This window comes from Triturus cristatus, chromosome 12 (genome assembly GCF_964204655.1).
Source record: "Triturus cristatus chromosome 12, aTriCri1.1, whole genome shotgun sequence".
NCBI classification, from domain to species: Eukaryota; Metazoa; Chordata; class Amphibia; order Caudata; family Salamandridae; genus Triturus; species Triturus cristatus.
Genome location: NC_140595.1, coordinates 393492728 through 393504888, shown reverse-complemented (window position 1 = coordinate 393504888; position 12161 = coordinate 393492728).

Here is a 12161-nt window from a genome sequence, read left to right as displayed (position 1 = left end):
CCTGCAACTGACCCCAAACCTGCATTGAGTTAGCGCTGTTTAAGGTGCTCTGAAGCCACACGGCATGGGCCGTGAGCAAGCCACGTGCGGGAAAATCCCTGGCCAAAGGCTGGCCCATCCGCGCTCGTCAGCGACAGGAAGAGGTAGGGCACGGCCACCCCCTTTGGCTCTGCATTTCAACCGGCTGTTGCTCTGTGAATAAGATCTGTTTTACATCATTACGGCGTACTGTTCACCCTTGGCTTTGCATTGTAACTGGTCATTCCATTTTGAGAAAGTCCTGCTTCACATCATCACGGTATACTGCATGACTTACCTGGCAATACCACCTGTATAATTTATCTCCTGAGGGCACACACTACTTACATTCCTGTCATTGCGCTGGACTTTCTTTACCATCAGTCATCCAGTTTAGCCCTGATATTTCTCTACGAAACACTGCTCCCGGTTTGCCAGTGGAGGAGGAGAGTCCCTATCATTCTATCATCTGTCAGCCTACTAACTGCCCTGCATGGAAGCATGAGCAAGCACGGATCCCTTTCAATGGCCAAACGTAAAGTTGTGTTCCTCCTTCTCAAATGGGCAAGCGTAAAGCCACAGAAACCCTGCCTGGGAAAAAAAGAAGAGCTATAAGATGGCAACTAGTGACCCGGTGGCTGACTCCCACCCACACACAACGCTTCAAGACATAGACTGCCTGATTGAGGAAGTCGAAACACTCTTGGAGAGCAACAAAGGAGAAACCTGGTCCTGGGGGGGGAAACTGCACCCATATTTGCAAACAAAAGGAGTAATAAACTGGCCACTACCAACAAGGGCCTAGCTGGATGGAGGTCACATTGCCTGAGACATTGCTGGCATCCACGATTGCCATTTCCACTGACTGTATTTCTAAGGGGTTTACCCCTCTGATTGTAGATTCTTCCATTGCATGAGCTTATAAGTAAGCTGTTCTTGCAGATTACCACCCATGTTCTGCTCAGAGGAAGGTTGAAAACACTGAACAGTCAATGGTGTATCTTGACAAGACATACAGTAGCACTATGGTCACAGGTGCAGGGCATCCTGGGGCAATAAAGCTTCTCAACACTGTTGAGTTGATTAAACACCAGCATAAAGATGTATATATGCCAAAAACAGCAGGTAGCTGTCCTGTAAGATGAGGTTGGGAAGCTGAGACAACAGGAGAGTACCTCACACTCCAAAAGTCCTCCCAATGTGGCTACAGGTGCATACGCGACCATAAGTGATATCTGAAACAGGCGTAAATGTAGTCGCTATAAAAGTGGGCACCTTCAGGTACTCAGGAGAATAGGAGTGAAATCCTTGGCTCCAAATCCATATACCCCAAAACTACAGCACTAACCCTCCCTTCTACGAGCAACAGTGGGGCTCTGGGCAAGGACCATGGTAGGCCACACATAACCCACCCACATTGCTCTGCAGCCAGCCTTTTCCCATTGGGATTAAGAGCTAAAATTAACAGAGAGAGAGAGGGCCAGAGAGCCATACAGGGAGACTGAGCAGGGTCTTTATGACTAAAGTTCCGAAAATGAGCCCGGTGGCTGGAGAGGATAGTAACACATCGATAAACAAATGTACACATTGTGTGAGATCTTTACGTCAATTTTATTCCTTGATCTGTACAGACATCCTACATGCCAAAGGTTTCACAACTCATCAGTAAATGAGGGTGCCATCGATTATATCGAGATTGCCTAAAACAAAGCCAGATGATAGAAGGGCTTGTGGGCTGGAATTGGGCAATCCCTCCTTCTGGTTCACAAATTGCCTTCAAACTACAGTCCCAACTCCTCACCCAATCTTTAGCCTTTGCTGATGACCTGGGACTGGCAATGGTGGATTGACTTAGCAGTGAGCACCCTTGGGCGAGTGGAGGGGAAATCCCCTGGTACCGATGTTATACCACCTTTGAATGTGCCACACGAGGGTTGTACCCCACCTAATGTATCACCACCACCAATATTGTTTTCTGTGACAGCTGGAACTGAACAATGGTTTTGTATATATAAATATCTTGTCCTGGAACGTGGCAGGCATTAAGTCCAAGCTCGATGACCCTGATCGGGGCCTGTTCATAGACAGGTTTGATATATGCTAGCTTCAAAAAGCCTGTTCCCTAGATCATGTCTTCAGGGCAGGTTATGCCATCTTTTTTGTTCCAGCTAGTTATAATGGGAAAGGGCACCCCTTTGGAGGCCTCTTGCGTTGGGTGCGCACTTAGCTCAATTTTAAACTCTGCTCACTTGATGTTTCCTACCCTGACATTCAAGGTATAACTATCACAGGGATGGATAAGTGCACTTTCTATCTTTATAACATTTACAATTGTGGGATGAGAGGGGAGCTAAAACTACAACACTGAAAACGTTTTTTGGCCAATACGGAGAGCTTTGACAAACATGATACCTTACTTGTTGCGGGTGACTTCATCATGACCTTCAAGCCACATGACAACAAAGGTCACTCACTTACTAGTGTTGAGAATGAGGAAAGGGGGGTCCCCATATTCGACATTGAACCCATTAAGAGGTGGACTGAGGCAGCTTACCAACTCCTCTCACTTACACTCCTGCTTAGTTTAAGGGCATGTAATGGGTGCATGAAACCTGATCTGCAAGCACTTCCTACTTTTAATCGGCAAGGGCAAACCAGTAGGATCGATGATATATCAATCGCCCTTTCTCTGTGGCGTTTCTTAATTGATATGAGGATGGTCTCTAGAACTGATAGTGATCACAATGCTATGCACTGCACACTGTCTAAACCCTTTAATTACCCGAAGGGGGTTCCCCTTTCACTTTCTATTGGCTTTTTTCAATCGAACAATAGGTGTAGATTAAAATATCCTGAGGTAGAATAGGATCTAAAGTAAAGGGCCAGTATGGATAAACCCCTGCTAGATGCTCTGCGGAATTTAGATACATCACATCACAGCAAGATAGAAACTTTGTGGTTTCATCAATACATGTGAATCTTTTCCATTCTATAGGCCAATGTTTTCATGGGAAGCCATATTGGGGATCAATGCCACTTAAAACTGGCAGTTCATGGTATAACAAGGGATGCAGGCAGTCCGAAAATGCACTATGCCTTGCTGTTGAAGGTGGCAACACAAATGATATCATACAAAAGAGGAAAACTCATCAGCAGACCCAGGCAACAGCACAAAGGAGTTGGGAAGCCCAAAACTGGGAAGACTTATTGAGGCAGCTAGGACCAGGGATGATAAGAGCTTTTGGGGGATTGTAGCTAATGGGGGTGAGAGTGGGAAGTCCCATTTAGCAATTACAATTTACATGGACTCCTGTTTCAAGCCCACAAGAGGAGGCAGCAACCTCCCTATTCCCCACTGAGGCCAGTGACTCTCTTTCTTGCCTAGAATTTGATGAAAACAAAACAAAGGTGCTATCAACAGCATCGCCCTTGGTAAAGCTGCTGGATCTGATTGGATCCCAGGGGACTTATTTCTAGCTGATTTTGATAAGTGGGCCAGCTACAGCAATACATTGTCTAATGCAATTTTGGAGGGTGGTAAAATTCCCTCTAGTTGAAAAGCAGCAGAAATAGTCCCTGTCCACAAAAGGGCTCATGGGACTCCCCCCTTAATTATAAGCCAATAAACCTTTTTTTTCAGTTCAAAAGATTTTTATTGGATAAGTAAAGGTGTCAATACATGAGAAAAAATACAAACATGTCTTCAATTGGAGAAGAAAGGTAATACATGGTAGTGAAAATATACAATTAATCAGAGGATAACAAGGGTTTGAGGCTAAATATCAAAAAACAGCACTGGTAATAATGAAAATTAAAGTAGCTTATATAAAAAGAATAATACAAATGAAAAACAATATCACTCAGGGAGGCTTAGAGACCTCTTGCTGAATAGGTGATACATGGGAAGAGCGTTTAGCACAGATATCTAGATACAAGGTTACAGGAAGCCATAAATCATGTCGTTTAGCAACTAAACTAAGGGGGTGCACAAAGACAGTGTCTAGCCTGTGATTATAACACACATTGTACCACCATGCTTTAAAAGAGATATTCGTAAAGTTTTTCCAGTTGACGGTGATTTGTTGGAACGCAACAGCTAACAACAAATCAACAATTTGCGTATTAAGATGAATGTCATCCCAGCAGGGAGAAAGGCTTCCTAAAAAAATATTGACAAAAGAAAAGGGGAATGTAGTGTGGAATATGGCATTGATTTGGGCCCAAACTAGTGTCCAGAAATTTTTCGTGAAAGTGCAAGAAAAAAGCATGTGAAAAAGAGTGGCGTTAGGAGCAGAACAGGACCAACAGAGATCAGGTGTGGAAGAAAATCTTTTATTCAACATCTGGGGAGAGAAGAGGAGTCTGTTGTAAATGAAGAAAATCTTTAGCGTAGTGGGCTGGCTTGGCGTGCGCAAAGCTAGCGTAGGGGTATGAATAAATGGCAAGTTTCTCTGAGTGTGGTTCTCTTCCTGAATGGCAAACATGTCAGCCAGGTCTGCCCAGCTTACACCGACACGCGGCTGACGCCGTGAGCGAAGGTGGCTGCATGAATAATGCTCTCAGCCTGCTGGTACCCAGAAACCGTCATGGCTGCTGCGATGCACATATGCCCCATAGTTCACCTTTCAACACCACCGCTTTTGGGCCGAGGTCTGCGAGCTGGGAAGGCTCCTGAGATCAACGCTGGCTACCGCAACACAGGCAGACAGCGCCCAGCCAGAGGCCCAGCACCGTGGAGTGCTATGTATGCTACTAACACAGTAGTCCAACAGGTACCAACAGTGGAACGGTGTCTTGATCCCACAATGGACAATGTTAGAACTGCTTGTGAGAGTGGAGATGAAGTACTCCCTTCGACCAGGTGTATCCAACTCTAGGTCCCAACAGTGGAACGGTGTCTTGATCCCACAATGGACGGTGTTAAAACTGCATCTGAGAGTGGAGATGAAGGTAGTCCCTTCGACCAGGTGCAAGCAACTCTAGGTCCCAACAGTGGAACGGTGTCTTGATCCCAGAATGGACGATGTCCGTTATTACCTGCTGCTTGTTGTTTTTTACAGAACTCCCTCCGTTGAGGTGCATCAGACTCTGTGTTTCCGTAGCTAATTGCTGCACATGATCATTGGGCTTGTCTGACTGCAGTCGCTAGAGAACACCGCGGTACGGCAAGTCCGAACAGTGAAACTGGGTCTTGATCCCACAACGAACGATGTTAGAACTGCATCTGAGAGTGGAGATGAAGGTACTCCCTTCGACCAGGTGCAAGCAACTCTAGGTCCCAACAGTGGAACGGTGTCTTGATCCCACAATGGATGATGTTTGAACTGCATCTGAGAATGGAGATGAAGGTACCCCCTTCGACCAGGTGCAACCAACTCTAGGTCCCAACAGTGGAACGGTGTCTTGATCCCACAATGGACGATGTCCGATATTACCTGCTGCTTGGATTTCACAGAACTCCCTCCGTTGAGGTGCATCACACTCTGTGCTTCCGTAGCTAACTGCTGCACATGATTATTGGGCTTGGTTGACTGCAGTCGGTGGAGTACACCACGGTACAGCAGGTCCGAACAGTGAAACGGGGTCTTGATTCTGTGATTGAGGATGTTAGAAGTTAAAGTCTGTGATGATTTGTGTCTACCTCATCCGATCAGGTGCAACCAATTCCGTGCTTTCGAATCCAACGGCACGTGGCTGTGAGGCATTAATGACCACTGCCTCTGGCCTACACTGCGGTGAGCAGGGCTCACAATTCAGATCGAGTGGTGATTGTTTAATTACAGAATCCAGTAGACAACTAACTACAACGTCTATTGAAATATACACAATATCCTTTTAGTATACTTGCTTGTAGAAGTATTTTTAGATGAGTTATAGGTTTAGTACAATTACCAAATTCTTCTTGGTAGTGAAAAAGAACGCTGAATAACAGTCTACACTGTGGACAGCAGAGATCGCAATTCGAATTGTTTTGATTTATTTATTGCAGAGTTTTTTGTAATTTCTGTTGTTGTATTTTGTGAAGAGGAAGTGAGAAAAAGTACTCATGGATGACTGTGCTGACTACTGCCTTCAATTTACACTGCAGATAGCAGTGTTCACAATTCAGATCGAGTCGCTATTGTAGATGATGCAGTCCTGTAGGCAAAAGACATTGCTCCAGTGCGCTCTGTCCGCACCACGCATATGCATCATCGCAGGGTTCGCAAACGGTTTTTGTTGCTTAGCGTATTGCAAACAGGACAGCTCAAGTCAACGCCACATGGCTGTGGGCCCTTGCTGACCGCTCTCTGGCCTACACTGCAGACAGCAGTGTTTACATTTCAGATCGAGTCGCTATTGCAGATGAGGCAGTCCTGTAGGCAACAGACATTGCTCCTAGTACGGCCCGCTCTCAGCACGGATCATCGCTGGCGGGGCACATGCTGAATGCTTTTGATGTGGCTATCTGAGTGCACTAGAACTGATGGAGCCTTTATGAAACAATCTTTTTGTGTATTATTTCAGATCTACTGCCTGTATCTCAGTATACCACAAGTTATGGTTCTTTTATGATAGAATCTTTTGTGTATTATTTCACATCTAGTGTCCCTACCTTACTGCAGCACAAACTATTGACTCTTTTATTATTGAATCTCTGTGTGTGATCCAATGATTACTGTTGTAGTTGATGCTACCCGCAACCATTCCATGAGGGCTGGTTTACACTCACCCCACATGCATCCAGCACAGACGTCACTGGATATGCCACCCTGGTAATAAAGAGGAGTTGAGCGCACGTGCCCGTACCCACTTCCACTATCTAGCTGTGTACGTGTGTTCCTTATCTATGCATGATAGTGCCCCTGGGCCGCACCACATTACCTTGTGCTGTGGACAGCGTATGCAACCCAGTTACCTTTGGCAGTGAGGAAATCTTCAGGGATGTAACTTTTAAAGGAAGATCGCTACTTTACAGAGCATGAATATTGATGAAGATGATGGTTGCATGTTGTGTGTAGTGTCAGATATGTGTACATAGCAAAATGTTTTCAAAAAAGCTCTCTAAGCAGAAGAGGAGTCTCTTATCGAACACTGTAGAGAGAATGATTAAAATGGGTGGAGTCTTCCAACTGTTACCATGGGAAATGTTATGATCCAATCAAATGCTTTTCTTTAAGGTCACATGGCAATCGCGCACCAAGCGCGCAAGGAGGCCGCACCCGACATGATTTTCAGAAAATATATTTACCACAATATTAGTTTATTACAGTTAGAAATATATAAATATTTAAAATATTTTAGATTATCGCTTGTTCTCATATACACTTAAAACTTATTTAGATATAGTTTTGAGACAAAAAAAAATCAGGGAATGGCGTACCCGGCTCAACACCACATGTCTATGACATAACACAGGGCCTGGTAGCGTGCACTCATCGCATACGCAACGTGCAGCGGGCACAACCCCATATGTACATGACGTAACGCGCAGCTTGGTACTGTGCACCCGTCGCATACCAAAGTAGCAGCTGGCGCGACCTTCATACGTATATGATGTTACGCAGGACGCAGTGCCACGAACCCGTCGGATACGAAATCCGCATCATTTACGAGTTTAGCAATATGGCGGATAGGATTCATGTGCTGATGGAGCTTGGTACACTACCGGTACGGGACTCCAGTTTTCTCAAAATAAGAAAAAAAGATATACATATTTTTTTGAAGATATAGACATTACATAATTTTTAAAATTAATTAAAAAAAGGATAATAGAGTTCCAAAATATTGCATACAAAAAAAGAAAAAATATAGGTTTTATAAATATTAAAATATGAAATTAACATTTAAAAAACCTTCGAAATTCACTGAAAAAACCATAGATTTTACAGAAATTATAGTTAGGAATTAGCATTTAAAAAACCTTTGAAATTCACTAAAAAAAACCATAGGATTCAGGGACCAGAGAAATTCGCCCGTTATAGTTAGTTGAGCTAACTATAACTCGCGCACCCGCAATGCACTGGTGATGACGTCACATATTACATCACTCATGACATCTCACATGACATCACTGTTGACATCACTGATGACATCATCCACGTGATAATCTGATGCACATACTGATGGCCTAATATAAACTTTGATACACGCACTCTAAAATACAGACTACTATTTTTGAAACATGCAAACAACAATGCCAGATACTACATACCACCCACTATTTCCTAGGTCTACACTCACATCCAGTCACTTATACATGCAGTTACTCATCAATACAGTACCATAATATGCTCTCATACACTTATACATACAGTCACACTCCGTCACTCATCCATAGAGTTACTCACACACCTAGTCAGTCATGCAAAGAATCAATCACATACCCATTTACTCATGTGTACAGTTATACAAACCAACTCTGTTATTTATACACACACCACATCACTTATTTGTGCAGATACTAACACATACTTACTGTCTTATACAATCACTGATACAAGCAGACACTCATTTGTACACTCACTCTTCAAATAACTTACTCTCATGTATAGTCATTTATATACTCCAACACTCACATATACTGCCTTAAAACATATGTAGTTACTCACACATATACCACTGAGACATTCATTCACTCACCAACACACCCATACACACACTAACTCACCGATACAGCCCTTCCCAGATGCCCTTTTGAATCCATACAACCAGTGAATCACCCACTCAGACATCTATGCACAGAGTCACACTCCCCCCACCCACCCGCACAGACACTCAGGCATGCATACAGATACTCAGACAACAAAACAATAACCCATATAGACACTCATGTAGCTACTCACCAGCCCATGCAGCCGCTTATAGACCAACTGAGAGACTAATATAGACTTTCACACAGTTTAGTCACTAACCCATGCATTCAGTAAGATATGTTCAATCACTCACTTATACAGTCAGTCATGCACCTACTAAATAATACATTCAGGCACGTGTAAATCCACTCATTCTTCAATACACCTTGGCATAGATATATATGAAAAATAGTTTAACTTTACAGAAACACACATTCACTGGATGATATCATCAGTGATGACATCAGTGATGTCATTTGAGATGTCATCAGTGATGTCATCAGTGATGTCAGTGACCATGTCATGAGTGATGTAATATGTGACGTCATCACCAGTGCATTGCGGGCACGCAAGTTATAGTTAGCTCAACTAACTATAACGCGCAAATTTCTCTGGTTTTATATGAGTCAAATGTCCAACTAACTATAACGTTCCTGAAACCTATGGTTTTTTAGTGAATATATATATATATATATATATATATATATTCACTTAAAAAACCATAGGTTTCACACATGTTATAGTTAGCTGTACATTTCACTCGTAAAAAACCAATGAAATTCCACGTTATAGTTAGATCAGGTAACTATAACTTGCGCGCCCACAATAAACTGCTGATGACGTCACATATTACATCACTCATGACATGGTCAGTGACATCACTCATGACATCAATGATGACATCTGAAATTACACATTGTGGATTGCGGTCGCGCAAGTTATAGTTACCTGATCTAACTATAACGTGGAATTTCATTGGTTTTTTATGAGTGAAATGTACAGCTAACTATAACATGTGTGAAACCTATGGTTTTTTAAGTGAATTTGCAAGGTTTTGTAAATGATAATTCCTAACTATAACGTGTGTGAAACCTATGGTTTTTGCAGTGAATTTGTACGGTTTTTTTAAATGCTAAGTTATGTATTTATTTTTATTTTTTTCTGCGTTTTCACTGTGCGCACACCCTGCGCGCACGGTGCCCTTCGCGCACCGTGCGCGCGCTGTGGGCGCACGGTGCGCTTCGCGCACCGAGCGCCCACGTTGCGCAGTCCATGCCGTGCGCGCCTCGCCTTTTTTTACACAGTAACATTTGTTTTTTTCTCCCTTGTGTGTTCTTTAATTTATTTAATAAATGTGATTGTTACTTCTTTATTTTTTTTTTTTTTTTTGCCGTGCGCGTACGGTAAGCTTACCGTACGCGCACTCCACAATTTTTAAAAAAAAATATTAAATGTATTTTCCGTACTTTTGGGTCCTTCTTGGACCCCCTGACAAACACTAGGGGGTCTGCAACTCTCTTCGTTGCCCCCTTTTCACGTTCCCCACCTTTGTTTCTCAGTGCGAGAGACAGAAAATGGCGGCCGACACTTCCTGATTTCGACCGATTAGAATGTTTACAGTCATGTAACCACCAATCAGAATTGAGCTCGCGCACGGCACCATATGCGTACGGTAAGCTTACGGTAAGCGCACGGAGCGCGCTTACAGATATATATATTGATTTAAATGCTATTTTCTCAGGACCTACTGAACAGATTTACACCAGACCTACAAAAGGCACATCCTTGACCTGAGGACTACCTCTCTGCCAAATTTCAAGTAATTCTGTTCAGCCGTTCGGGCTGTAGCTCGGACTAAAGGTCCTATGGGAAAATGCATGGGGAAAACGCGTTTTGGGACCCCCCTTTTTTCTCAGCCCCCGCTTGACGAATCCCCCCGAGACTTTCAGGGTAGGAGCGGAGTGTAGAGCCCCATTAGTTTTTAAAATTTCGCGAGGATTCGTCGACCGGCGCCAAAGTTATTCGAAATAGAATGTTGCGGATTTCCTATGGAAACACGGTCCTAACTATAACTATCTACTGGCGACCGCCAGTAGATAATATGTATATATATATATATATATATATATATATATTGCACACAAATTTAAGTTTTCATTTCACAGAGGGGAAGATGTAGTGGTTTGTGAGTTAGCAATGACGGAAACCTTTTGACTCCCAAAGGACTACGTAGAGCTGTAACATAAGTGTCAGAGAGGAATGTAATGAAGGCTAGTTTTAAAATGTTGAGTTTGCAGTTACACACAGAAGAATAAAGATGTGTAATAGTAAGCTCAGTGTGTGGCGTAGTCATTGGTGGGTACCCAGGCTGGGGAGGATGCTATAACATCCATCTTTAAACATTTTACAGAGTGTTGTAAAATACCGAGATTTCTTACGGGGACGAAATCTTAAAATTGATCTAACTGTCATCTGTGTATTGATAATAAAGTATCTGAAAATTCCTAGCCTGGGTGGAGTTCGCGGAGTTCCGCTACGCAGAACTCCACAAGTGCAAAAAATGCCGTTCTCGGTAATTTTCAGTGCCAGGTTCTTGTCCGCACTGTGCAATCATTGCGAACGGCACCATGCACAGTGCAAGCGGGTGCTGCTTCCTTTCTGCTGCTTGAGTAGATTTTTACTCGAGCTGCAGCTTTCTCAATGCAAATGGACAGTTTCTCAATGCGAGCGGGTGCAAGTATACGCGACCACACACAATGAGAAATCTGACAGCCCGCGTTGAGGAATCTCGCCAGGAGGTTGATTTTCCACGCCCGTGCTAACCAACTTGCGGTTGACGAACACAAGCGAGGAAAAAATCTCCACTCTGCTATCCGGAGCCGAGTTTTTCAGAACTCCACGACCTCCGTGTAATGCGGAGTGTGGAAAACTCTGCAAACTCCGCATGCAGAGTGGAGTTCTCCACCCAAACTTATATCCTGGAGTGGTTTCAATTTCAGATTAAAACAGCATCGCACACAGAACTGAGCTTAAAGGAACTCTTGTTGCATTGTGATCTTACTAGCTAGAGTTACCTATTTTAACTGCTAGGGTTCAGTTTGACAAATAGGCCGACCATTTTAGTGCATGCTTTCAATACATATTCTTTCTTTCAAGGTGTTGATCAGAGAGAAATGATTGACCACATCTGGCAGCTGATATGGATAGAATCACAAGTAGGCAAGAGTACAATATAACTATCCTGCCAAGTCTTGATTTCATTGTCATACTACATTATCTTTTATAGAATGCATATTTATTTATAACAATAGACAATTGTTCAGATGGTTCAGGGCTGTGCTATGGCAAGGAATCACGGACAGTAGGATCAGGGTAAAACTGGAGTTGGGCATTAATACGCAAATTTCTGTTTTATTACTTAATCATCTTCACATGGCCTGGTTACTTGTCTGAGGAATATGTGTATTGTATTGTAATTGCATTTGTAGAGTGCTTACTACACCTGACGAGGTTTCAAAGCACTTTTTT